The following is a 27,111-nucleotide window of genomic DNA, read 5'->3' as shown; positions in this document are numbered from 1 at the left end:
CTTCATACCAGTGCTAACTGGGCATCAATCCAGTTGAATGAATTGTGAATGAAAATAGATGTGTGGGTTGAATCTAGGATCTACAAAATAGAAGGGAAGAAAGGTTGAAAAGATAGAAAAGGTAAATCAGTCCTTTATTTTTTTCACTTTGACAGTTCTGTGCAAGGCTAAAAATGCACCTGACATGTTAGTTTAATGAGAGGGAGGAGGAGGAGGAGACAGACACATATTTTAAGCTACTGTATTATAAGTCTTGCTGGTGAGAGCCAGTTTGGTATACTAGTTAAGGTACCCAGCTAGAAACCAGGAGACTGAATTCTCATCCAACCTTAGGCATGAACGTGGTGGGTAACTTTAGGACAGTCACCCCCTCTCAGCCCTAGGAAGGAGGCAAGGGCAAACCACTTCCAAAAATCTTGCCAAGAAAACTGCAGGGACTAGTCCAGGCAGTTGCTAGCAATCAACACTGGCTCGAAGGTACACTTTCATACACACAGAAAGGTTGGTACACTGTTGGCAAACTCCTTTCTGCTATAGATAACAGCTCACCAGCTACTATGCCTTCACAGGTTTTTGAAAAGGATTAGTGGAGGGGAATTCCTCACTGATGAGCAGATTTCCATCCCTGCCCAAAATGGAGCAATTAACAAGCCCAGGTGAGTTAGTTGCATCTCCTAACACTAAGGGTTTCTTGCCTATATAATTACGTAAGTGGATGAATATGCACAATGCATGCTTCTATACCTCTTTCCACAATATCTTCCCTTGCCTCTTTCCCAGCTTTCTCTGGGAAGAATGTATTTTGTACACAAGGTAATATTTTAATGGAGCTTTGGGTATAGACATGTTAGACTTGCTAAGACTTGCAAGCAGGTGTAACTTGTGCACCTGCACGCCAGAGATTATGCAAATTGCTCCCCAGCCTAGGGACATCTTCCTTTTAAGCTTTAACGGCAGGTTCATAATTGTTTAGGAAACATGTAGAGTATCATTAGAGTATTGAATAGAGACAGGCAGGAGAGAGAAATAGCAGGCAGACACCTCATTTAATCAAATATTTTGCACAGCTATAGACTGAACATATATTGACTTGGCTCCACAAATTTAGTCACACTTGAATTCCGCTGTGCTTTCTAGCTGAATGGAAAAGCAACATCTAAACAAGAAAACAACAAAAGTTCATCCTGACCAATCTGCTATAAAATGGTGGTTTCAAGTCAGTGGATTCATAACTCCTCTTACCCCTCTGGACTGAATTCTTACATTCCTCATATTTGGGCAGTTAGATTGGTATAGCATGCAAGAGACTGCTAATTAGACAAATATGAGTTGTGCTTGTATGAAAATTGTATTTTTTAAAAACAAGATTGGACATCTGCAATGCAACTGATATTCTGCCAATTCATTAGAGCACAAGGTTTGATTTTTTTTTCTTTTTATGTGCAGTTGATTTAGGATAGAAGACAGTTGTAGGGAGCAACTGTATTAGACTGATCTTATCTGCAAACCGATTTCTTTTCTCTTTGTTGGACTTTTGCTGAGGAAAAAAAACTTTAGCAAGTAGCAGCCACATTGTTAGGCTTTTGTAAGCCTCTCACCACAGCCTTTTCACCACCCCTGCAATCTGACAATAAGATAACACATTGCCATTAACAGAGTAATTATTTTCGAGAACCAAACAACAAGAATTATTGTCCAGAAATAAATATTCTGAGTTCTTCCACTGTTCTCTGTAAAATACTATCTCTTCTGCCTCATCCAGGATCTTTTTCTTCCAAAGTTTAGAAAAGAAGTGGGGAGTCCCAGGAAACACATTTTTCTGTCTGAGGAGAAGATGGTTGTTTTGTAAATATCAAAGGTATGACTTTTTTCATTGGCTAAGGACAAAGGGAAAAATGCAGAACATTTTTCATTTTCAATTAGACAAAACATCTTTTGCTCATTTCACCTGGTATCTTTTTTTAAAGCTGCCATTCTAGTCTCCGAAGAGATACAGTAATAAATAGTAAGGTTAGGCTCTGAGAAAACCTGTTCTTTCAAGACACGTGACAATCCTACATGGCAAATAGGGCAGTGGGATAGATAGCTCCCTGCTCCTGCTCATCCTTTTGTGTCAGCCTTTCTCCACTTTTTGACCCTGGAGGAACCCTTGGAATATTTTTCAGGCTTCGACTTCTGGTGGGGACATGGAGGATTGAGCAGCTGTGCCCGCAGGCTTAGTGGGCGGAACTGACAACGCGGCAACTTGGGGGCGGGGGGGGGGGCTCAGGCAGGTTTTCCTGAAGCCCAGGAGTGTTCTCCGGATAAAAGAAAACACTTGGAATCACCCCATCTGTCCTCCAGACGGGTGCTTGCAGCCAGAAGATCGCTAACAGCGTTTCACATTCAACTGGTAAGAGGTAGCTGGGAGGCCATGCTGTAGCCTTAAAGGGACGCTAAGACCGGCCACCCCATTTCTAAATCACCAAATTTTATTGTAAACTGCCCAGAGTCCCTCTTTTGGGAAAGATGGGCGGTAACAAAATTTGAATAATAAGTAAAAATGTATATGTGTATGTATGTATGTATGTATGCGTACCCTAAGAGAGGCTTTCTACAGCAAGGAGAAGCTGGCTGTCTTGGTACTTACTGTTTTTGGGATTACTTTTTTAAAATTATTAAGTTTTGGAATTCATTTTCCTTCCAAATATAAAGGAGGATTGAGAGTAAAATTGTCTTCCTCTTATTATTTTGGTATTTTGGTATTTGAAGATGTTAGCATTTTCCTACACATTGAATCGACTGATTTAAACCTTCAGCTTTCTGTTTCTACTTTCCCTTGGGAACTGGCTGCTTATCTCACTCTCACTTTGTGTAAACATACTTTGGAACTTTTTCATATCTTCGACTTTTGCTGGTTAAGCTCCTAGGGGGCACCATGATCTACTGCATGGAGAATTTTAAACAGTTTTTTTCTGACTTCCATCAAGATTTTAAACAGACTCTTTTCTGACTCCTGTCAAGTTTTTATTCAAGACATTCAGGACATTATGGAAAATATGAGCTCTAAAATGAGTCATCTGGTTGGGGATGTAGTGGATGAAACTGAGGAATTCAACAGTGATAGAAATGTTTCTTCCAAGAATGAGATTGGGATTTCTGTTGAGATGCTGGATGAAGATTGGATAGTGGCGTTGGGGAAATTTAACAGAGAGTGAGATCTGCAAGCAATAAGTAAAATTGACATTTTGGTGAAATGCCATGAAAAAGAAGGGGTTATGTATGGGAGGTTTTCTGAAGAGAAGTTGGAATTTTTGAGGGGGGCAGTTGGGCTGTTTGATTTTTTCAAGAGAAAAGCTCTGTGCACATTGTGGGGATATGTAACTGCTCTGATTTATTTTGAAGTGGGAAAAGAGTTTAAGAATGTTTTTCTGGATTGCTTTTAGGGTTTGGTTGATGTTATTTGTTTTTAAGAATACAGATTAAGATTATTAGGGTATAAAATGTTTATTTGGATGGTTTTAAGAATTTAAAGTCATTGTTTTGAATTGCTTTTCTTTTTTGCGTTTATTGAGTTTATTAAAACTGCTGTATTCTTTAGTACAATGGCAGCCAATTTATGTCCTTTTTAGTTTGATTTTTATTTTAGTAGACAGAAATGTAGAGAGTAGTAGTAGGAAGGGAATAATTAAATAAGTGCTATCTTTTGTGTGGGAAGTTGTTTAGGAGGTTCATATGAATTCTTTTTTCTTTATTTCAATATAAGGGGAGGGAATAACTGTACTTACTGATTTTTATAATGTGCTAAAGGGGAATGATTTATAGAAATAATGTGATTTTGGTTTAATATAGAGTAAGAGATTGATTATGAAAAATGTTTGTATATCCTTGCTGTTAAAAGTCGGAAGTCATATCTTTCTGTAATGTTGAAAAAGTTTTTTCTTTTGTGTTTTCACACCTTTTTAGTTTTTCTTCTCCTTTTTTGTAGTTTTTTGTTTTTTTGTAGCTTTTATCTTTCTCTTCAAACTTAATAAAATTCATTATAATAATAAAAAAAGAAATATTTTTTCAGGTCTTGGGGAACCCCTGCACATTCAGGCTCAAATATAGGCCAAAAGTTACAAAGCTATTACATCTGTTTCATGTATAGGCCTATATATATATGCATTAATAGTGTTCTTAAACTAAAAATGAAGAATGAAACTTACCTCTTTAATGTGAAGTTGCCTGAATTTGGGGAAATAAATAAATAAATTGTGATCTCTCAGGGAACCCTAGGGTGCCACAGAACCCTAGCTGAGATACCCTGTTTTGTGTGGAAACAGATTCTTTTCCAACCTTGCAAACTGCTGTCACACAAATGGGTGAGCAAAAGAACCATCTACCTGCCCCCCTCATTTGCCATGTAGGGTTGTCAGATGACTTGAACATTGCCTAATTTGCAAGTGGTATCTATAAAGTGAAAAAAAAAAACCCTGTCTAGATTTAAGAAACTGGAATTTGGCAGCTCAATCAACAAGATGTATCAGGAAATCCCAAAAGCAAGATCAAGGTTGGCTCTTGTTATTCCTCCTCAGCAAATAGCATTCACATATATTATTTCTGATGCTGGAGTATACGGATAATCATCAAACCTAGTAATTATATTTTTTCTCCAATTAATTGGTCTGTGTATAATACCTTGAGCTCATGGAAGAAAGGTGGCATGTGAGTCTAACAAATAAACAAAGCAATCCTGCCTTTGGTGAAAATTGCAATAGGAGGGTTGTAACAGCAAAAACAGCAAGTCCACAATAGGTTTGCTGGTTGTTGTTTTTTTCATTTCTGCTGTTTATTTTGCTAGGATTTGTTTCGTTCACCAATCCAACTATTCCCTTGTCTTTCTCAGTATAAGAATATACTGTACAGCATAAATGTGAAAGTGAAGTCAGGTGGGTGCACAGAAGAGCCATCGACTTCTTCCTAAAAACATCCTAATTAACCACAAGTCATCCCTGACAGCTCCCTAATCAAGAAGGCACTTTAAAGCCTCCCTTTTTAAAAATATCTCATTGTAATTTAAGTAAAGACACTTAAAATTCTTTCCCAAAGTGAGGCCCATCTTTATGTAAAATGGACAAAGAGGCCTATTATATTCGATTACAGCTAAGCCCTAGAATCTGACAAGGTCCAAAACTGCAAGAGTTTGTAATGCTAATAAGTGTAATAAAAACATTGTGATTTGTAAACAGGAAAATAACCTGTAATGGGATCCTGCACTGCCACCAAATACCGTTCTTGGGGATTCAGAGTTGCTTCCTTGCAGCTGCTGAATCTAGAGGCAACCTTAGCTTATTTTCCTTTATAATTATTGTTTTCCTTGTTCTGAGCTAGGACACAAGGCAAAGACCTAATTTACAATTAATCTCATAGCTAGTGTAAAGCAGTAAAGTTAATTTTGCACCATAACCATGGGGCCTTATAAAAAACACATTTAAACCTCCACTACATTCTACAGTAGATTAAGTTACAGTGCTCTATGCATCATTTGGTGAATTGTGCAAGAAATAAGAAAAGAACTAGGGAATAATGCATCTTTCTGAATGGAGATTTGCAAATATTTCCTAAAATCCCATATCTCTGCTGTGTTCCATTGGAAATGAATCATGTTGGATTGAGTCCAGACTGAGTCCACAGCTCTTAATTGTCTTCTCAATCCATGGAAGGTAATTTCCTGTTATGATTAATGTGACCATGGACACTTCTAGTACAATCCTATGCATTTCTTTTAGAAGCCCAATTAATTTTCATACAGCAGAGGTTTACAACCTTAAAAGAAGTTTCACAGTGGCCAAATATATTAAACTAAAGTTTCATCTGACTGTATTTTACTAAAATTCCTTAGTGTAGTTAAACTCCCATTTTCCTGGTAAGCAAACTAATCAGCTTGATCCTTGACTGTGGAGAAACCAGCAAGCCACAGTGGATTACTAGGAAGAAGATGGAAGCTTTGTTGTTTCCTTTCAGTCTTGATACTCATATCTTTGGATTCCAGATGCCACTAATAGTAGAAAAAACAGTAGTTTGTGGCATATCTGCTGGAAGACAGGGACGTGAGACTTTCCTAGGATTACCAGGTATCTGGCAAAAGGATGGCATAACCTCCTTTTTGTCCTCATCTCCTCTGTCTGGCAGGCGTAGCCTTAAAATCAAATGTTGTCTGGCTTTCTGAGTATCTTTTTCATTATTATTTTGGACTGTTTTCACAATAACAGTAGTTCAAACCTTCGTGATTTGTGACCTTCTTTCTTTCCCTTGTCCGTTGACAGCCTAGATTTATGTTATTTATTTCCTGATTGATTGGCTTCAATCCAGCCCCTCCAAATCTATGTTCAGTATAGTCTGTAGATCACATGACTTATCATAAGTTTCTGTGATGAAATTTGACAAGCGCGCCATCATTGATTCTATATTATCACTAGCATATGTTCTTGAAAATAAAAATTTGCTGGAGAAATATTCTGATTGAAAAAACAGTCTTCCTGATGCTGGAAAAAGTAAGTTCACATATGGTTCATGTAGGCCTAAGTACATTTTTTGCAGTTTTTACTGTAATTTTTGTTGCAGATGCCAAGAAAATTAAACAGTTAATGTGTCCTCCTTTCTCCCCATTTGTCCTCCTTTCCAATTGTCCGTGCCCTCCTTTGCCTGTTCAGATATCTGGTAACCCTAGACTTTCCTCTATTCTTTCAGCAATCCTGCTCAAGACTGCTGGGAAGGTGGAGGATGAATATGCAAATAGGTTGGACGAGTATATGTGTATCATTGCATATATGAACAGCTGCAGTTATGTGTATAAAGTTCTATTCCCCCCTCCCCAAACATGCTGGTTGGGGAATTCTGGGAGCTGAAGTCCACATATCTTAAAGTTGCCAAGGTTCAGAAACACTAAGTGAAGATGATTGCTCATCCCTGCTTTACGATTAAGCTGTAACTCCTTGAGAATTTCCATATTTCCCCATAATAGGGAAAAGTATTTTGGAAGTTACAAATATAGGAGTGATTCTCCTATAATTGGGTCACTAATTATGGCAAATATTAGTTCATTCTAGCATCAGTCTCTACATGCTGCCACATCATCAAAAAAGCATCAACATTTCTTAAGTGGGAACAAAAGAATTCCAAATCTTTCAGGCCTCAGTCCAAAATAATTGAACTTTTAGATCAATGTTCCAGCAACCGTAAAGTGGATCAGTTCTCCTTTCTGAAATTTAACAAGTTCCCCAGTGTACTACCATGCCCATAGCTATGAGAAAATCTTAGATCAGTGCTTCAGGTGGTCTAGAATATTTCTCTCCCATTATTTGTGATGCATGAGACACTTTGGGGACAACATTGTGACAGTAAGGGTAGCAAAAACTGCTGTTCCATGCCTCCTGGGTATGTATGACAGAATATTAGTTTCTTGAAGAATCCAATGCTGGGGTTCTCTAAGGAACCCATGAAAATTATTCTGTTACTTGTGTTAAAGTGGATTTCTTAAGGCAGGAAAAATTCCTTGCAGACCACATTTTCATGATGTTCACAAATGCCATCATCTTAATGGTGTAAGGAATGCCTATTCTAAAACACCATCATAAGCAGGATCACAAAGATATCTGATTTATTAAAGAATAGTATGCAGGATCACAAAGAAAGCTGAGAATGGAAAAAGTGCGCCAAATGCAAACTAAAAACCCTCGGTACAAATGAGATCCCTCCCCCTGTAGAATCTTCCCAAGCTCACAATCCCAGGTGCTCCTAATGGCTTCTGATGGTCCGCGGGAAAAGTCCTTGAGCCGAGCACATAACCCAACACATTCCATTGAAATGAACATAGATACAGAGCTTGGCACAAGGTTTCACAGCAGCTCCCTCCCAAACAGAAACGCGCGTCAGCGCCATGGCATGTGAAACTTTACGATGTACAGTGCACATTGAAACAGTGAACATGACAAATGGGCAATGCCACAAGCTGCTCTAATCACATAATTCTTCCCTGGATGAAAAAGGATGCTTTTGACAAATTTCTAGCACAAAGAACCTTAGCATGAAGAACATTCACCCTTATCCCCAATTCTTGCTGGCAGTTTCAATATGAGTTATTTTCCCCCTTGCACTGGCAAAGGTGCAACAATTAAAACAATCCTGAAGAACTGTTTGATTAAAGCCACAAGTAATTAGCTCTACATTATTCCCAAATAAATGTACTTTCCTTTATCTTGTCATGTGTAATTTATACCTTGAAAGGCTAGATAAAAGGTACCCCCAAATGTCTTTGGATTTCCCAGGACATTGACCCATGATTTAAGTTTGCCAGACTTCTTCATATTCATACATCATGCTATTATTTTTAGGGGAACAATGTTATGTAAAGTGCAGGAAGGGAGTACACAATAGTAAGCAAAATAAATCAACAACATACAATAAGAGAAAGGAAAGAAATACAGCTAAACCAAGACTGACCTCTGGACTCATGTCTTTGGTCAACTGAGATGTTCACATAACAACTTTTAGTAAGACAGAGAAGATGTAGACTAGGTTGCTATACACAAATAATTATATATATTTAAAGGTCTGTTGGTTTTCTTTAAAGAGATTGCACTTCTGTTCTGGATTTCACAAACACTGTAAAATTCCATTTGAGGCTACAAATCATAGCCGAATCATTCCAGGAATATTATGCTCACACAGGGCATGATCATCATCTGCAGAGTCTACATTTTTGAAGCAATTTGCTAGCTGTCTAGTTATATGGATGTTGCTCAATGAATTGTTTCTGTCTATTATTTATAACCCTTCCTATATCAGTGAATCTCAGGGCAAAGAATGCAAAAAACAAAACAAAAAAAACCAGTAATAGCACAAAAACAATAAAAATGCAGCCACGTCAACACAATAGGCTCCCCAAGGGAATGTAAATTGAAGGTTGGCTAGGACCTTTGGAGTTTGGATGAGCTCTTCGCTTGCAGCCTAAATTGAAGAAAGGAGCATTTCACAACCTGAGCATCACAACCAAGAAGGCCCTTGATCATTTCTCTTAAATATATGTTGCTCCCCTCAGAAGATGCAAAGACAGCAGCATCTGCAGGCCCTCGCTACTTCCATCACGGTGATGAAATCCGGGTCATGGCAGAAACTCCACCTCCCTGGGGCATGCATCACATGTAGCAAAGGGGCGGGGCTTGCATCACAATACGACAATGCTGCTTTCATCATTTTCATCTCCTTGATCCCCCTGTGGAGACACTGCTGCACAGAGCACAGTCTTCTTGGCAGATCTTAATATTTAGAAAATTGGTGTTTCCTCAAAAACAAACCTACCAAACCATGTAGGGCTTTAATTGTGTTCACTAACAAATTAAATTCAGACTGCAAGTGTATTGGAAGCCAGTGCTGTTGCTTTAGCAATATTGCCATATGGTTTTGAAATAATGTTTCTGACAACAATTTGGCCAGTATATTCTATACTAGGGCTGCGTAGTACTTCAGTTTTGAGGGCAAAAGGTCCTTTGGAGCACATGGGGCATGAATGTAGCGCTTGTCCGAGTGTGCTGGAAAGCTTTTGGCCCAAGAGATCAGAAAAAATCACACACACCAGGCATTTCTATAAAAATAAATGTATTTACAGAAAGCACAAAAACATATTTTACAAGCTGTGCATTCACACACGCTCAGAGAGGACAGGGAAGAGAGGCTGTGTAGAAAGAAGGAAACTGAAACTAAAACAAGTCCAGGCAAGGTTCCTCCCCCAGGCAATGCAGCTTTTAACACCCAAACTGAGGACAATTAAGTTTGACCTCTTCACCCTGCCGATACTTAAGGAAGTACTCAATTACTATGGTAACATTAATTTCTGTAGCAGAAAACTATATACCAACAGCACTCGCCTGTGAGTTGGTGAAGTGGCTGTACTTTCTCTCGATTGTACAGCTGCCATCCATAGTTGTCATCCAATTCTAAGAAAAGAGATGTTTGTTTTAAAGAATTGCAATCAGGTGCTACATTTCCAGCCTGGTGGGTTCCAAAGCACCTTTTGCCTTCAGATCTTATGTGTGTATTCTGAACTAGCTGTAGCTTCCATGTGATCCTCAAGAGAAGACCCATACAGAACACAGTACTATAATCAGGATGTTACCAGTAGATGGATTACTGGACTACTTCTCTCTGTCCAGAAGTGGTAGCAGAATTTGCCAAAGCTAGAGAAAACTGCTCCATGCAGCTCAGACAGTTTGAACCTCCAGTTTCAAAGATGAATGCAGGAATGTTCCCAAGTTCTATATCTGTATTTTCAGAGGAAGGGTAGCCCCATCTAGCTTAGAATACATAGCAAAATCTTGACCCTGGAGACCATCAATTGATAAATATAGCTCATCAATTTATTGACACTAATCTAGCTTCCTGCAGGACCCAAGCAGGTCTCCAATGGCCCACCTGATTCCAGTGACAGAAAGAAATAGAGTTGGGTATCATCTCCACATTCCTAACACCACATCTTAGTCCAGCATCTTCAAAGAGATGTTAAGCAGCACTTCTTAATTTAATAACCAAGGGAATGAACTAAAACTCCCCAATGATACCTTCAGGAACTAACCCTGCAAAACTGACACTTTATCTCCAAGTCTTGTCTCACAGAGTTCCTTCTGCTAATTGTGGGACAATGGGATGGCTCCTTTTTCCTAAAATCTAAGAATATGGGTTGGCTGGTACTGGGAACGGCATTCTTTTAGATATCTAGGTCATGTGGGTCAATACTAGACTTCTTATTTGGCTGAGAAATATCTAGTTGGAACAGGAGTGGGTGACCAATGGCCTGTGGGCTCCATGCAGCAGCCCATTTGTACTCCACAAGCACTCTGAGATTGTGTAGCCAAAATATGGCAGCAAAATGCCAAATTTCAGCAGCACAACTTTTTGCTTTAAAATGTGAAAATAAAGCATAAAAGTAAGACCTTTGGGAGGTTAAACACTGCCTTTCCTATCCTTAACCAAGATCCCAAATTGGCCCCCAAAGGGAGTCAAAATGTTTTCCTTGATTTGCACAGATTTTTTGAGTCAGGACCATAATCAGCAATGGCTCAACCCTGGAGAGAAACAGCAAGAGGGCCGTGCTTACTGTGTGTGGTTGCTAAGAGAAACTGACCCAGAATATGTATCAGTAGTTTGCCTTCTATTCATTTAAGTCAAGGAGCATTCCATAAAATTAGTCACAGTTTGAGAGAAAGAGAGAATGAGAGAGCAAATACTTTGTGCTCAGTTAATTGAGAAATACTACAGATTTCAGATTAAAGCCTGTTCCTCCAGCGCTCTTTGGGCCTACAGCCATTTCCTTGCAGATTGTTTGGAGCAGTCCTTACATCTCTGCTCCTTGACTGCTGCACCAAGAGGTAGAAACAGCTGTGTTTATTACCAAGCAATGGCTAAGTGCAATTCATTAGAAGTCAGAATGGAAGGAACCACAAGAGAGATTGCAATGTAATGTACCTTGCAGTACAAAATCCCTGAATTTAGCTTGGTGTCACAGGTGTTTTGTGTACATATGATTCTAAGCAGTGGTTAGTATCATTATCCCCATGGGCAAACAACCAGGCATAACCTGCAAGTAGAGATTCAGAGAGGCAAGATTGCTTCAGAACTGGCCAGGACATCTTCTCTCTGTCTGTTGCTCCATGGGCTCAGGACAATATACATTTGAATTAAGAGGCTGTATGGGGTGGGACCTTATGTCAGTGCCTATTGCTGACTCCCTAGCACCTCCTCAACTGAACAGTGTATTTTCCTGAATCTGTGCAGGTCCTGGAAAAAGCATGGCTTCTTTAAGGAGAAGCCAACGGGTGCAGAGCAGGTGCTCACACTGAATCCAGAGCAACCTTACCCAATTTGGATCCAAACAGCACCCACCTCTATCTGGAAATGGTTGCAGGTTCAAGACAAATTAGCTTGAAAGGAGCTTTGGTCCTCTGCTTTGTAAACAAGCAGCTCATCATGAGGTACAGAGGATTCACAGAATCCATAGCCCTCTCAGTCCTTAGATATATCACCAAACCTGCTAAACTAGAAGCTTATTTCAAGTAACCTTCTGAAAATAAAACAAAGGAGTAAAAACTCTGCTCCTCTCTCTCTTCTGCCCTGTTATGTGAAGTTTTGGGTGAGATGGTACTTGTATGTCTGGACCTCCTCATCAACAATGGTAGAAGTGTCCCGTTAAAGTCTGTCCTGCACCATTATGGCCCCAAAGAAAAGAGCATGTTGTTATATACTATAGCTTTATAGATACCCAACCAACTGAATACTTCTGCTTAAAAAAATTACCAAGACAAAGTTGACTGACCACTGGTTATTTGAGTAGGATCTATTCCCACAATTAGTTTTAAGTTGACAACAAATGCATTATGGGTCTCTCACATTCCCCTTTTCCTCCCCTTGTTAAGTTGCAAACATAATTAATTGCCTACATAAGGAAAATGGTTATCTTCCATCTGGTATCCTGTGACTGATGCAGTTCTTACCAAGTGGGAAATACAACATGAAAGAGGACCTCAAGGAGTTTTAAGTAAGCAGCATATGTAGGTGGTAGAGACAGGACTCTCTCAATAATTTTATTTCAAGTTCATGTTGTCCTTTCCAGAAACCCTAGGATTTCAAGACATTTTAAGGACTCCAAGGAAGTCTGAAGCCAGAATTATAACACCCTAATTTTATTTTTACACCACCCTTCCTTTTAAAGAGGCCTATTCTCCCAAAGTCCAGCAGAATAAAACCAAAGTGTTGTACTGGTCTTGGTTAAACATCAATTACCATTCCTAACTCGGAGTGCAGAAAAAGTTGATTATAGAACCAAATATGAATCAACATTCAGTAAACATAACTAGCAGTCTCACCTATTTCCTGAAGCCATAGTTTCCAACCAAGATCACAGCTGAGGGGCAGTTAGTGGAAGCATTATTTGCAATAATTCTTACAGGGTCATTACTCCAGGCAGATGGCTTTGAATATATGGGCCATAATAATTTGGGTGGAAGTTCCTGTGTATTCAGGCTGGGTTGTACTTTGTTTGCTTATCACATGTCTCCTCATCTTTAACAGCTGTAGGGTAGGCACACTCATTTCCATGCGGAGAACAGTTGTACTTGCTGAACTTGTTGAGAATCTCCATTTTTTTGGTAAAATCTTACCCAATTATTAACTTTTTTTAAATAAAGACCCAGAAAGAACTTTAAAAAAAATTGAATGGGAGAAAGTGAAACCAGTAGATTCCTGTACCCTTTCACTGCTCATTGTGCAGAAGGATGTTATGGTCCACTGGAGTCTGCCAAGCAGAGATGAGAAACCATGCTTCTAAAATTTCTTCCTCAGCTAAATGAGCATCTCCTTTTGTTAGTCTACTTCAGGGGAGCTCAGATGCTTGAAGAGTTCAGCTTTTGGAAATCCCAGTACAAAGCAAACTGATTTGTACTTTGTAGAGTCATGGGGATTGGAACGTAGCTGTTCACTAGCTTTTGCATTCCCCTGAATATCCAAGAAGTTAATTGGGGGTGGACTGGCATGGGCTGGTAGGGTGTCTTTGACTTGGTGAGCTCTCACAACTGGATACTGTGCTGAGGTCTAGTGTGCATAAAGCAAGATTAAAAAAGGATCTCCCTTCTTTCTAAATACTGACAGATTGCACACAAGAATAATTGGCTGCTGCCTTTTGGCTACCTGCTCTCTGTCCTCCTACAGACAAGGGTAGTTTTGCCTGACAGAGTGCCAGAAATAGCTTCTCCAAATTCAAATGGCGTAGACGGGAAGAGAGTGCAAATGTACTTGATCCTCTCAGGTTGGATAGCCTTACAGTATCTCAGTCTAACTATGCTGAAGGAAGATCATCTCAGTCATGTGTTCCTGGGTCACAATAGAACTGCCCTATAGTTAACAGGCAATCCATCACCCTTCCTTGGTCATTATGCTGAATGCCTTGATGAATGAACTAGCGATATCAGTGGTGAGAAATCTTATGCTCACTGTTTCACCTTCCTCTTCTATTAAACTCTGGACGCCATCTCTGAAAATGTTAGCTCGTGTTACAAACCTTTTTCCCAAACCATCTCCATTTCAGGTCTCATTTTCTGGTCAAGATAAGATTTTTTTGCAACCTTGTGCAAATGCTGACTGGGAATAAGAGGGTGTTGCCATCCCAGCATATCTGAAAGGTACCCAGTTGGGGAAGAATCTGGCCATCAGATAGAGAATCTGGCCATCAGATAGAGATGAATTGCAGTAAGGTTTAAGGTCAAGTTCATGACCTACTTCATAGTTATATAAAGATATAAAATACTAAAAAGTATCAGTTTTGAAAGATCTTGTTAGGAACAGGGAGAAAACCACTAACTACTGGTCCTTGTTTCTAAATATTTTAAGAAGACACATGCTAGATGTGTGCTATCCCTAGTAATTGAAAAGATGAGAAGATGGCAGTGGGAAACAGGAGCAGCAGTAGGGTCAAGAATGCCGTAAGGTCAGCTGATGCCGTAAGCACAACCCAATGGTGATGCCCCTTGATGGAAGCGAAACCATTGGATGGAAATAAATGTGATCTCTGATGACACCTTCAAAGCAAACTTTTAAACTTTAGTGAGTCACCATGCCAAAGAATTTTTTTCATAATTCATATTAAGTCCAACATGACAGATAAAGACAATACCCCCCAAAAATTGACTTGAAGCTGAGTGTGGCAGTGAAAGAGTTAAGGGCATGATAGCTAAAGAGAAAAACTCTGTGGTGCCCCCCTTCCCTTGGAGCCCTAAGCTTGCACTTGTTTTGCTTAATGGTTAATCCAGGGCTGCCTGTGGTAAATTTTGGGCCTCAACAGGTACCTGTTAAGACTTAATCTGGCGCATGACTCAGACACAAGAATAGTGCCTCTAAAGAAGAGTTTAGGATCTAAATAATGGTATGTGGCAGCAGATGATTTTTCAACTATTTGGTTCCTTCATCACCCAATGTATAGGAGGAGTTTGCCATATGTTATAATCTGTTAAGAACTTCTGTTAGACTAATCAAACTTGGGATCTACCCAAATGAACACAGCCTATCATTAGGAAGTCAGTAAACCTCCTGGTTCTTCTTTCCTGACCACCTAGGGCTGCAAAAACTGAGGTGTGCATATGTATTGAGCATACAGTATTTAACCAACCATGGTTGTGGCTTGCATTTGGCTTAGCTGGTGACATACAGTGGATGACCACGAAGAAGGGTGGAGTAGATTCAGTACTCCCCAAACAAATTCACACTAAAAGGCCAAATAAAAAGGACCAATAGGGATTAGAAGCCAGGCAAGCAAGTGGGGTCACACATAATTAAATGACTAGTAGCACACAGCTGACCTTAACTGATCTTGAAAAGCTAAGCAGAATCAGACCTGGTTAATACAAAGACAGGAAGCCTCCAAGAAACCTCAGGGCTGTGATTTAGACTAGGAAGTAAAAAAAAAAAATCTTCCTGAAAAAAGACAATGGCAGTTCACTTCTGACATATCTCTGAAGTCTCTCAGAATCAGGTTCGACTCCAGTGAGACTATACCTAGATGAATAATGGAGTTCCTGTAACAAGCATGATACATATATGTCATATACACTAAGATTGAAATGCCCAGAATCATGGACCTCATCAGCCTCTGCCTCACCACCTATTTTCAGTCTGATGGATAAATATACCAACAAATCAGAAGAGCACCCATGGGATCACCATTCTCAGGACTCATAACAGTGTTTAGAAACTATAGCATTCCCACACATACAACCAAGAGTATCGATCGGGTATGTAGTTGACACCTTTGTCGTAATAAAAAAAAAAGAACAACTAGAGAAGAGATATGAAACTATCAACGGCATCTTCAAAGGAATAAAATTCACAAGGGAAGAAGAAAACAACAACACACTACCCTTTCTGGACATCCTCATCAGCAGAGGAAATGGCAGCAAATTAGAAATGCAAGTCTATCAAAAAACAACCCACACCAACCAAGTGCTCCATTACCAAAGGAACAGTCCAACCTCCCACAAGAGGACCTGTGTAAGAACATTATTCAGATGAGCACAAACACACTGCAGCAACCCAGAACACCAGAAAAAGGAAACAGACCACCTATACAACATCTTCCAACAAAATGGATGCCCACACAACCTTATCAAAAAGTGCCTGACCATTCAACCCACTACAGCACAACCAACACAAACAAGGAAAAGGATAACACTACCATACATCAAAGACATCTCAGAAACAACCAACTGACTATTACAACCACATGGCATCACCGTGGCACACAAACCAACTAAAGGCCTCCAAAACATATTGAGCAAACCAAAAGACCCAGTAGCCCAAGGAGAAAAAACAGGAGTCATCTACAACATACAGTGTAAGGACTGCAACAGTCACTAGGTAGGACAGGCAGGCAGAAGACTAGCAGAGCGCATCCACAAACACCAACTAGCAGTCTGAAGACACGATGAAAACTCCTTAATCTCACAAAACATGGACAGACTCAACCATAGTTTCACCTGGGAAACTGTGAGCATCCTAGACCAAGCTAAAGCCAAAACCGCTAGGGAATTCCTGGAAGCTTGGCATTCAGACAAATTTATTTATTTATTTATTTAGTATTGTCTGTCCTGCCTTTATTATCTTTTTGATAACTCAAGGCAGCGAACATTTATTTATTTATTTATTTGATTTCTATAGCCGCCCATCTCAGCATGTGACTCTGGGCGGCTTACAACAATAAAACTATAAAACAATTAAAACAATTACAATTAAAACAGTTAAAATATAAAATAAATACAAAATAAATATACATGGCTGCCAAGTGAGCAATGTATGGATGTTAATACAGCCAAGAGATGGGACCATCCACACGCTCTAGGCCCCAGGCCCGGGCACAAAGCCAGGTCTTCATGGCCTTACGAAAGGCCAACAGGGTCAGGGATATCCTAATTTCTGGAGGGAGGATGTTCCAGACGGCAGGCACTATGGAAGAGAAGGCACGCCTTCTGGTTCCCGCCAACCGACATGCCCTGGCTGACGGGACCCGCAGCATACCCAACCTACTAGATTGAATTGGACGGGCAGAAACAACTGGGAGAAGGCGGCCCCTTAGGTAACCCGGCCCCAAGCCATGAAGGGCTTTAAAGGTGACAACCAGCACCTTGAATTGCACCCTGCAGCACACCAGCAACCAATGCAGCTCACATAGCAGTGGTGTTCCATGTGTCGAGTACCCGACACCATTTCCTATCCATGCAGCTGCATTCTGCACCAGTTGAAGCTTCTGAATGCTCTTCAAGGGCAGCCCTATGTAGAGCACATTACCGTAGTCCAGACGGGAGATCAAGAGGGCATGAGTGACTGTGAGCAAAGCCTCTTGGTCTAGGAATGGGCACAGCTGGCGCACAACCTGAAGGTGTGCAAAGGCCCTCCTAGCCACGGCTGCCACCTGCTCTTCAAGCAGGAGCCGTGAGTCTACAAGGACCCCCAGATTGCGCACCAGGTCTGTCTGGGGCAGTGCAACCCCATCCAGGACCAAAGGTGGAAAAACCTTAGCTCCAGGAGGCCCACAAACCCAAAGGCACTCAGTCTTGCTTGGGTTGAGTCGAAGCCCATTGCACCCCATCCAGGCCCTTACAGCCTCCAGGCACTGGGTCAGGCAGTCCACAGCATCACTCAGGCGGTCTGGGGTAGAGATACAAAGCTGAGTATCATCAGCATATTGATGGTATCTTACCCCAAACCGTCAGATCACCTCCCCCAACAGTCTCATGTAGATGTTAAATAGGAGAGGGGAGAGAACCAAGCCCTGAGGCACACCACAAAGTAGGGGACATGGGCTGGACCTTTTCCCCCCTATCAACACCAACTGGAACTGACCCCAGAGGAAGGAGGAGAACCAGCACAACACTGTGCTGCCCACCCCCAACTCCCGAAGCCATTCCAGAACATACCTAATACTCCTTCTTCCTCCTATTTTCCCCACAACAGCAACCCTGTGAGGTGGGCTGGGCTGAGAGAGAGGGACTAGCCCAAGGTCACCCAGCCGGCTTTCGTGCCTAAGGCAGGACTAGAACTCTCAGTCTCCTGGTTTCTAGCCTGTTGCCTTAACCATCAATAGACACATAGAAATAAATGTCAGGCTCTGCCTGCTACCCAGTAAAAATGCAGACGCTAGTGTAGGCTTAGGTTCTGGTTTTATTTGAGTAACAGTATGCGTGCCCTTTAAGAAAAGCTGAGAGTGAGTGGAGCGCGCCGGAACGGGATTTAAATAGCCCGCGCCGGTCAGCGCTCCACCCCTTCTTACTTTGAGTGCGCCCCGAGCCCCGTCAGTTCTGTTGCCGGTAGGTGAGGGGTCGTGGAGCCCCTCCTGTGCTCCGGGCGTTTCCTTAATTGCTTCCCTGGCTGGTGATGGTTCATTGCCGGGCGATCAAGTTCGTAATCTCTTTGACAGCTCAGGCGCGCCTCATGGTCTGGTCTTGTCAATTACCTTCTTTGCAACATTGTATCTCTCTCTTCCACGCCTCCGGCTAGAGTTGATACTTTGTTGCCCACACCTGTTGCTCTCTTTTGTTACCTAGTTGCCTTTTCCCTTAATCCACCTGGGACCCATTTCCCTGCATTGTCATGCGAGCCGTTGCGATGTCACAAGCATCGCAACGGTGATCATGACAATAAACCACATTTACACACCATTCAAAAGAGACAAAAAAAAAAAAGCTAAGAAGGAAACAAAAAGACCAGAACGCATCCTCTCCAGCAGCCAACACCTGGATAAGCAGGGATTAACACCAGGCAAACAATCAAGCAGAAGACAATACCCCATCAAGGAACTCCCAAGGAGAAAACCACAGCCCCACCAGCACTGGCAGGGCAAGCTACAGGGAGCAAACCCCACACTTACTCGCACTGATGATGTTACCTAGTTGGGTAATGAAACGTTTGCAAGCAAACAACAACACTCAGCACCAATGACTCAACATACAGTATATGTCAGTTTGAAAGCCAATCAGAAGGCTAACTTGCCCTAAAGGAATTGGCTATGCATGGTGACTGGGCTGGTGGAATGGGTTAATTATCTACTTGAACAGTGATTGCAGGAACAGAGTCCTAAACCCACCTACTTCCTGATAGCGATTTCCCACAAAGATGTCTTATTGTAGACATATATCTTGATTGACATGGGGATCTATCACTACCTAGCCTCCCTTCAAATAATTAGTGTGCTGGAATGTTGACATTGTGTTGATTTTTTCATCAAGTCATCTAACTTTGGAAAGATGCACAGAAGCACTTTATTTCCTGGTATAAATTTAGGAAACCCAAATAGCTGTTTCTCCAGACACAAAGTGATGTTTTTTCTTGTTTCAGCTGCTTTTTTTCCCCCTTGTGTAGGTCACAACCTGGTGCTCAGCAATTCTCTTGAAGAACGCCATTCATGTCATCTCAGAGTTTTGCAAAGTGGTTGCTTTCATCAAATATAACTGCACCAATTCTACTGAAAATAATTGTCATTTTTATCCACTGTAGAGGCAGCAGTACTGTATAATCTCCCTTCCCATATACTCTGCCACCAAAAAAAATGGAAGTTTCATTCTTGTTCCTTCTGCAAGAACTAAGCAAAGTTAAAAAGGAGAGAAACTATTGTAAGCTGGGGAGTGGGGAGGGTTTGAAGAACTACAACTCCCAACACCCTCAGCTTGTGTAGCCAAGACTGAAGGATGATGGGAGATACAATTCAGCAACCATTAGAGGGCTTCAGGTTCCTGTCCTGCATTTAGTCAGAGATGGATAATGTGCAGTTTGCATGTGGCCACAAAGCCCTTTTGTGCATTCCCTAAGTTCTCTAAGAATGACCAATGAAATTTAGTGGTAAACTGTTGAATAACAGTGGTGTAATTCTCATGATCTTCAGCTAGAAAACAAGAGGAAAAAGTGTGTTCAGTCTCCTATAGGCTTAATGCAACCTTAACGGGGGGGGGGGGGGGGGAAATCAGACACCAAATACTCCCACTACAATGATGTCACTATATCACTTCTCTGCCCTCTTTGGCCACCAAAAAATTAAGACCAGGCAAAATAACTGTGATAAGATAAACCTTGGATATTAGATGAGCTTGACCTGCTGTGAGGGGTCCTATATGTTGGTGTACCTTGACTCTACGTCTGGTAGTTATGATCTGTGGGTTTTTTTTAATTGTGTATATTGTAATTCTCTTTTTATTGCTTTACATTGTAATCTTGCTGGTTCGGCAGCTATAGAAATCCTTTGATAGGATAGGATAGGATAAGATGATAGCATAAGATGATAAGATGATAAAGTGATCAGATCAGAAAATATGGAGCTTTGCAATAGTGTATCTGCTCACCCCCAGTCTAGGGAGACTGAGAAGGAGTACAGATAGGCCTGAGCTGAAGTCTCAATAGTTCAATCCTTGGTTAAGTTTTGAGCTGCCATTCTGTTTCTTGGTATTCCTAAAAATTGTTGTATGGGAAACCACTATTTTGTTTTGTTTTTTAATCAAAAAGGAAGATGCAGCTGAAACAGCGGCACTTGGTCTGATCTTATCAAATATTTTTATGAAGAACTTGCAGAACGCTTATACCCATCACTCTGTGCTAACTCAGAAAAATACTCATCTCAAGATACTGACCAGGTGGGGTTTGATCTGAGGATTGCAAAAAATAGTGGCAGGGCCAACTCTATGATTTGGCAGAGTAAAGCAGCTGCAGAGGAGCAGGGAATGAGGTGATAGCCAAGCACGGAGCTCTCCATGCCAAAGAGCTTTCCCCATGCACGCTAAATTAGCATGTTTCTCTCATATATGAGGGATTACTCTGTCCTAGCTGTAAATGCTGAAATAAAATTCAAGCGTTGAGTCCAATCAGCTTCCACAGCTGGAAAGAAAGAAGTTGCCATCGTGTCCTCAGACTTGGCAGGGGTGAATTTAGCTCAGATCTGATCACTCCCAAATGCCTATTATCTCCCCTTGCTAGGTATTAGCATTCTCCTTAAGGCTGAGCTCCCACTCAAAGTCCCATTGCATTTGAAGAATTAATGTATCAGGAAGGCAGAACACTTCCCTGCTATTAATTCTCCCCATTGAGGACTTCAAACAATTTGTAGGGTACTGTGGAGTCTTGGTCAGGAAAGAATACTGAAGAAAAACTGCAGTTTCTACATTCCCCAATTTCTGTTCTGCTCTGGCTGAAGTTCAAAAATGGCAGAAGCTCCAGTTAGGATTTCCCAGGTCATTTTTGTGAGGCAATGACTAGGAAACAACTTAGTGTCCAAATCTCAGTCAGTGATGATCATTCTCTGGTCTTAAAGATGGAGATTCTTCCTTCTCTAACCCCTCAGCTCCTTAAATATAGCTGGGAGTAAAGTCTCTAAATCAAGATGTTACCTTGATTTAGAGACTTTAAATCAAGTAAGGAAGGAAGTAGGAAATATTTGGGTTTAGTATTAGGACAGTGTGAAATCACCCAATCCAAGTTACTTTTGTGAGTCTTCTCAACAAGGCTTAAGCATGCTCCTCCTGCACCTTGTTCTCAATCAATGCATCTCAATATATCTCAGCTAGGAACACATGCTGCAGTAGAAGGCTTGTATCAATGAATTTTGTGTGGCAATTCCCTCTGAACGGTTACTTTCTTTTTTTCCAAAACTTATGCGCTTTTCTGTAAAAATAATACTGAAAAAGTGGTGAGCAAATTAGCAGTGGAAGATAAAAATAATCTGAAAACAAGTAACACAATAAAAGCTCACGTTAACAACTTTGGGCAAAATTAATCTAGCCAAAGTTAAGCACCAGAAAAACTTGTTGATTTTCAGATATCTTTAATGATCTTAAAGGAGTTATTTGAAGCTTTTCAGCTGAAAATGATGGCAGTTTTAAAGTGCTTCATCCTAGATTTCATCCAACGTCAGTAGCTCATTAGATAGGTCTGGTGAAGGAAGAAAGTCCTAAATCTTTTTTGGATGTCTTTGCTGCTAACTAGTGGCCATCTATTGGCCATCTAGACTTATCCATACCAGTTCTGATAGCCCTAACTGGAAAAGAGAGACAGTCTGGCTGGTAGATATTTGCTTTAGATTTTTCTGTAATTTGCAGGGAATAATTGGTTTTCAACCTCATGACTTTTGAAATCTTCAGAATTCTGTTGAGCAGAACTGGATGACTAGTGAGATGAACAATGGATTAGGACTGAACATATAGGTAACATATACCATTTAGAGTTTATTCCTTGGATTTGTAAAGCCACCTAATTGTCAAGCAACTCAAGGCAGAGAGTTGATTAACTCTGCTACCTATTTTCATGGTAGGGGAAAAATACCTCATTCCTTATGATTCAGGAAGAAAAAATTCAAAGCAAATTTCATGCAGACACCAGCTTGATATTATATACCCATTAAAAAATAGTGAACAGCCTGGTCAAAATAGTACAATTTATCTTGATAGCCGTGCAACAGATGGATGACTACAAAGATCTATGCATTATTCATTTAAACTATGTAGACTGAGCCTGTAACAATGTAGTAGAAAGAAATAACTCAGAATATTTGAAATGAAACTGGTTCTTAAAGAATAATCTAAATTTCTGGCAAACACTTGCCACTATCTTTTGCAGTTCAAGATATGATTGAGTTCAGTGTACCACACAATTGTTTAGTAGATGAAAAACTATACAGCTGACCAAAATCCTTAACCTAGCCTTCTCTCTCTCACTCAGGTTCTTCCCATTTTTGTTTTTTGAGGAGCCACATTCAACAAATGCAATTGGTGGACTATTCCTGGATTCCTGATTTTATTTCTGCTTCGTTGCTGCTAGTCTTCTGCTTCACATACCTTCTTTGGCCTAATGTAGACAGAATATTCCTGCAGAGTTAACTACAGTATTAAATGGTCTTAATGCTGTTTCCCAACCTCTCTGCTTGCAAGATAAGAAACAAGGGTCAGTGGTATTAAGAAGCTCTATCAAGTGGTAATATAGCTCTTAAGAAGCTCTATCAAAGTCTAATTTGAAATGTTAACCTGGGATAAGATGACCAATGATGATCAGTATTAACAAAATTAAAGATCTATTAAACATTTACACTGTAGACATAACAGTCCTTTCTCTCCATCATTATCCATCACTTGGGCATTCTATATGTATCTATCTCTATCTATCCATCTAGCTATCATCTATCTAGTTATATTTGTGCCTTAACCAGGAGTCTGTATGTCTTTGAGCTTGGCATATTGACTCCTGGTGACTACCTGGACAAATTCCTGCAATTTTCTTGGCAAGGTTTTTCAGAAGTGGTTTGCCATTGCCACCTTCTTCCTAGGGCTGAGAGAAAGTGACTGGCCCAAGGACACCCAGCTGGCTTTGGGCTTAAGTTGGGACTAGGACTCATGATCTCTTGGTTTCTAGCCTAATGCCTGTCATGAGTAAGGATGGCGAGCAGGGGGCTCTCACCCAGACTGTCAAGCGCATGCGTAGCACTGAGGAACTGTTCAGCCATTCAAAGAGACACAGATCGGGACCGCCTTAACCATTGGGGTTTATATGGCTGGGTTTTCCCACGCTTTCTCAGTTTGTTAGGATTCTTGTTAAGTACTACTAATAAATATTAGAGACCAAGTCATTGTCTCAGTGTGTTTCCTGGTAATCAGGACATCAATCCTAACAAACTCATACTCCCATCGAAAGAGGGAGGAACAAGCAATTAAACAGATACGTTTAGAAATGTCTTCAGAAAACCAAGAAATGCGGCTCGCCATCCAGCAATTGGCAGCAGCCCTACAGCAACACCAGCAACAAGTAGATCTCCAGATCAACACATTACAAGCTGCCATGCTACAGCAGTTGCAACAACCAGCTCCGATTAACCCACAACCGGCACCAGCAGCAGCAGCAGCAGCAGCCCCACCGGTAATGTTGAGATCACAGGGCAGTCTACCAGAGAAATTTGGAGGAGAAGCAGGACAGCTGAGAATCTTTCTCACACAGTGTACTATGTTCTTCGACAGCAGACCCACAGAGTTTCCCACAGACAGAACCAGAGTCACCTTTATCCTAGGCCTGCTGAAGGGACCAGCGGCCAAATGGGCTATTCCCATGGTGGAGAACAACGATCCGATTCTCAACGACTACCAGAACTTTTTGGCAGGCTTCTGAGCACACTTTGACGACCCCATCAGAGAGGCCACGGCCAGCCGGGAGATTTGGAGGCTCAAGCAAGGTAACAAGAGGGTGGGACTCTACATTGCTGATTTCAAGTTGTTAGCAGGAGATCTGGACTGGAATGAGAGTGCCTTGAAAGACCAATTCAAACAGGGGCTGGATGAGGAGATTAAGAATGAATTGGTGCGCCAGGGAACACCAGCCACGTTAGAAGCCTTATATCAGCTATCGGTGGTCATAGATGCCAGGCTAGAGGAGCTTAGGCAGATGCAGCCGGGGAGAAGCAAGACCCTCTGAGCGTTTTCAGGATTCCCAACTCCCTTTGTAGCAGCCTCTCACTCAGCAGGAGACTGATTTCTGAGACTGAGAGGCAGAGAAGGAGAGAGAGAGCCCTGTGTTTCTACTGCGGAGCCCAGGGGCACATGGTGAGAACTTGCCCAGCGAGGGGCCAAACAGCTCCAGTAAGAACCCCAGGGCAAGCAGCTGAAACAGGACCCATCCCCGCCTCTGTTTCCAATCAGGGAAACTCCGTTGGTCTCCCTCCCAAGAGCTCAGCAGGGAGACCGTAAATCAATTAAGGAGGGCTCATTCCGAAGATTCCAGGCAAGACTTTTACTACTTACCCGTAAAAGTCCAAGTCAACCCAGAGCACCAGGTCAAGCTAGAGGCCCTCGTGGATTCTGGAGCTTCAACTAATTTTATTGATGCGCAGACCGTACAAGACTGCAACATACCGACCAGAGAATTGCCATGCCCCATAGAAGTAGAGACCATTGACGGCCAGCCCCTCAAGGCAGGGCCGATTAGAAGGCTCACAGAACCGGTGCAGCTGACAGTGGGAGACCACACTGAATGGATCCAGCTTTATGTTACTGCAGCGCTAAATGTGCCGGTAATCCTAGGCACGCCTTGGCTGAGGATCCACAACCCGTTGATGAACTGGACTACAGGAGCAATCTCCTTCCCAGCTAAGGAATGCCAGCACCACAAGAGTCAAGCCGCTCCACACTCTCCAGCAACCAACGCAGTCACAGTAGCAGGGGGGGTCCACTTGCCAGCCAAGTATGCAGATTTTGCAGACGTTTTCAGCGAGCAAGAGGCCACAGCACTACCCCCCATAGGGACTGTGACTGCACCATTGAGTTGTTACCAGGAGCCAAGATCCCAGCAAGGAAACAATATCCCATGTCCCCCAAGGAGTTAGCCACCTTAAAGGATTACTTGGACTCCAATCTCCAGAAGGGCTTCATCCGACCATCTACGTCCCCAGCGTCTGCTCCTACCTTCTTCGTACCAAAGAAGCCTGACCCGTTGGCACCTGCAACCCAGGAGACACCCTTGAGAGTGGTCCATGACTTCAGTTTCTTAAATAAACAAACAAAGAGAGAATCCTATCCTCTGCCCTTAATCTCGGAGCTGCTAGATCGCTTGCAGAAGGCACGCATGTTTACCAGGTTGGATCTCAGGAGTGCGTACAATCTGATCCGGGTGAAAGAGGGGCATGAATACCTGACTGCCTTCGACACCAGGTTTGGCAAATTTGAGTACCTTGTTATGCCCTTTGGCTTGTCTAATGCAGGAGCCATATTTTCCAGATTTATGAATCACGTTTTTGCTGATTTACTAGACAAGTACATGGTCGTTTATCTAGATGACATATTAATTTTCTCTGAGGATGCCACAACTCACGTAACCCATGTACGTAATGTTTTGCAAAGACTGAGAGAGAACAGGCTGTTCGCCAAGCTAGAGAAGTGTGCCTTTGATTTAACTGAAGTACATTTCCTGGGCTATATAGTATCCACAGAAGGCATATCCATGGATCCTGCTAAGGTCCAGGCAATTCTCTCTTGGCCACCCCCCCGAAATGTTAAAGATATACAAAAATGGCTAGGATTTTCCAATTTTTATCGCTGTTTTGTCCCGGCCTATAGTCATCGGACCAGACCATTCACACAGCTCTTGAAGAAAGGCTCAAAATTCGTATGGGGGGAGAGGGAGCAAGCAGCGTTCCAGGAGTTGAAGCAGCTTTTTGCTTCCCAACCGCTCTTAAGGCACCCTGACCCCATGAAGCCATTCATAATGTATTCAGATGCTTCAGATGTTGCCATTGGGGCAGTGTTATTGCAATATACAAACAGGGCAGAGAATACATTGCTTCCTTGTGCCTTTTTCTCACGCCTACTCTCACCAGCAGAGAGAAACTATGATGTGTTTAACAGAGAGTTGCTGGCAATTAAGGCAGCATTCCAAGAGTGGAGGCACTGGCTAGAAGGGGCAACCTTTCCGGTGAAAGTTTGCACCGATCACAAGAATTTACAGCTTCTACAGAACACCAGATCCCTCACCCCACACCAGATCAGATGGAGCCAGTTTTTCTCCCGTTTCAATTTTGTCATTTCTTATGTGCCCGGGGCGCAAAACTGCTTGGCAGACGCCCTGTCTCGATCCTTTCAGGCAGACCCCCCCACTCACCAGGAAGTACAGGCTGCTATATTACAACCTCACAACTTTGATCAGCCGATGAGGGGGAGCCAAACGGAGAGTTTAGCACCAGGCAGCCAAGCAGAGGACCTATTTGCAAGAGCCAGAGCTCAGCAGCAACAGGACCCGTATGCCAGGGCCAGGATGGATGACCTCCAGAGGGCCCCGCAAGACACTGCCTCCCCATTCAATGTGGAGGCAGGAATCCTCTGGCATAGTGGGCGATTGTACATTCCCCCTTCATTGAGGGAAGAAGTACTGAGACTGTGTCATGACCACCAAACAGCAGGCCACGGAGGCGTTTTCAAAACTCTCCATAGAGCTCTGAGAGACTACTGGTGGCCTAAGATGGTTGCAGACATTAAGGGCTACGTTGCTTCTTGTCACACCTGCAGACGAGCCAAGCCTCTCCCAGGGAAGCCCACAGGACTCTTG

At 41.9% G+C, this 27,111-nt stretch overlaps 1 long non-coding RNA gene across 1 annotated transcript in view; it reads left to right on the top strand.

Annotated features, from left to right (window-relative positions):
• The first annotated feature begins 318 nt into the window (after nt 1-318).
• The window catches only part of LOC134491319 (uncharacterized), a 40,637-nt gene continuing 13,844 nt past the window's right edge, over nt 319-27,111 (top strand). Inside the window, exon 1 of the long non-coding RNA XR_010067309.1 lies at nt 319-656. This is a non-coding gene — a long non-coding RNA (uncharacterized LOC134491319). The remainder of the gene's footprint in view (nt 657-27,111) is intronic.

Source organism: Candoia aspera, chromosome 2 (genome assembly GCF_035149785.1).
Source record: "Candoia aspera isolate rCanAsp1 chromosome 2, rCanAsp1.hap2, whole genome shotgun sequence".
NCBI lineage: Eukaryota > Metazoa > Chordata > Lepidosauria > Squamata > Boidae > Candoia > Candoia aspera.
This window is presented reverse-complemented; position numbering and strand designations above follow the sequence as displayed.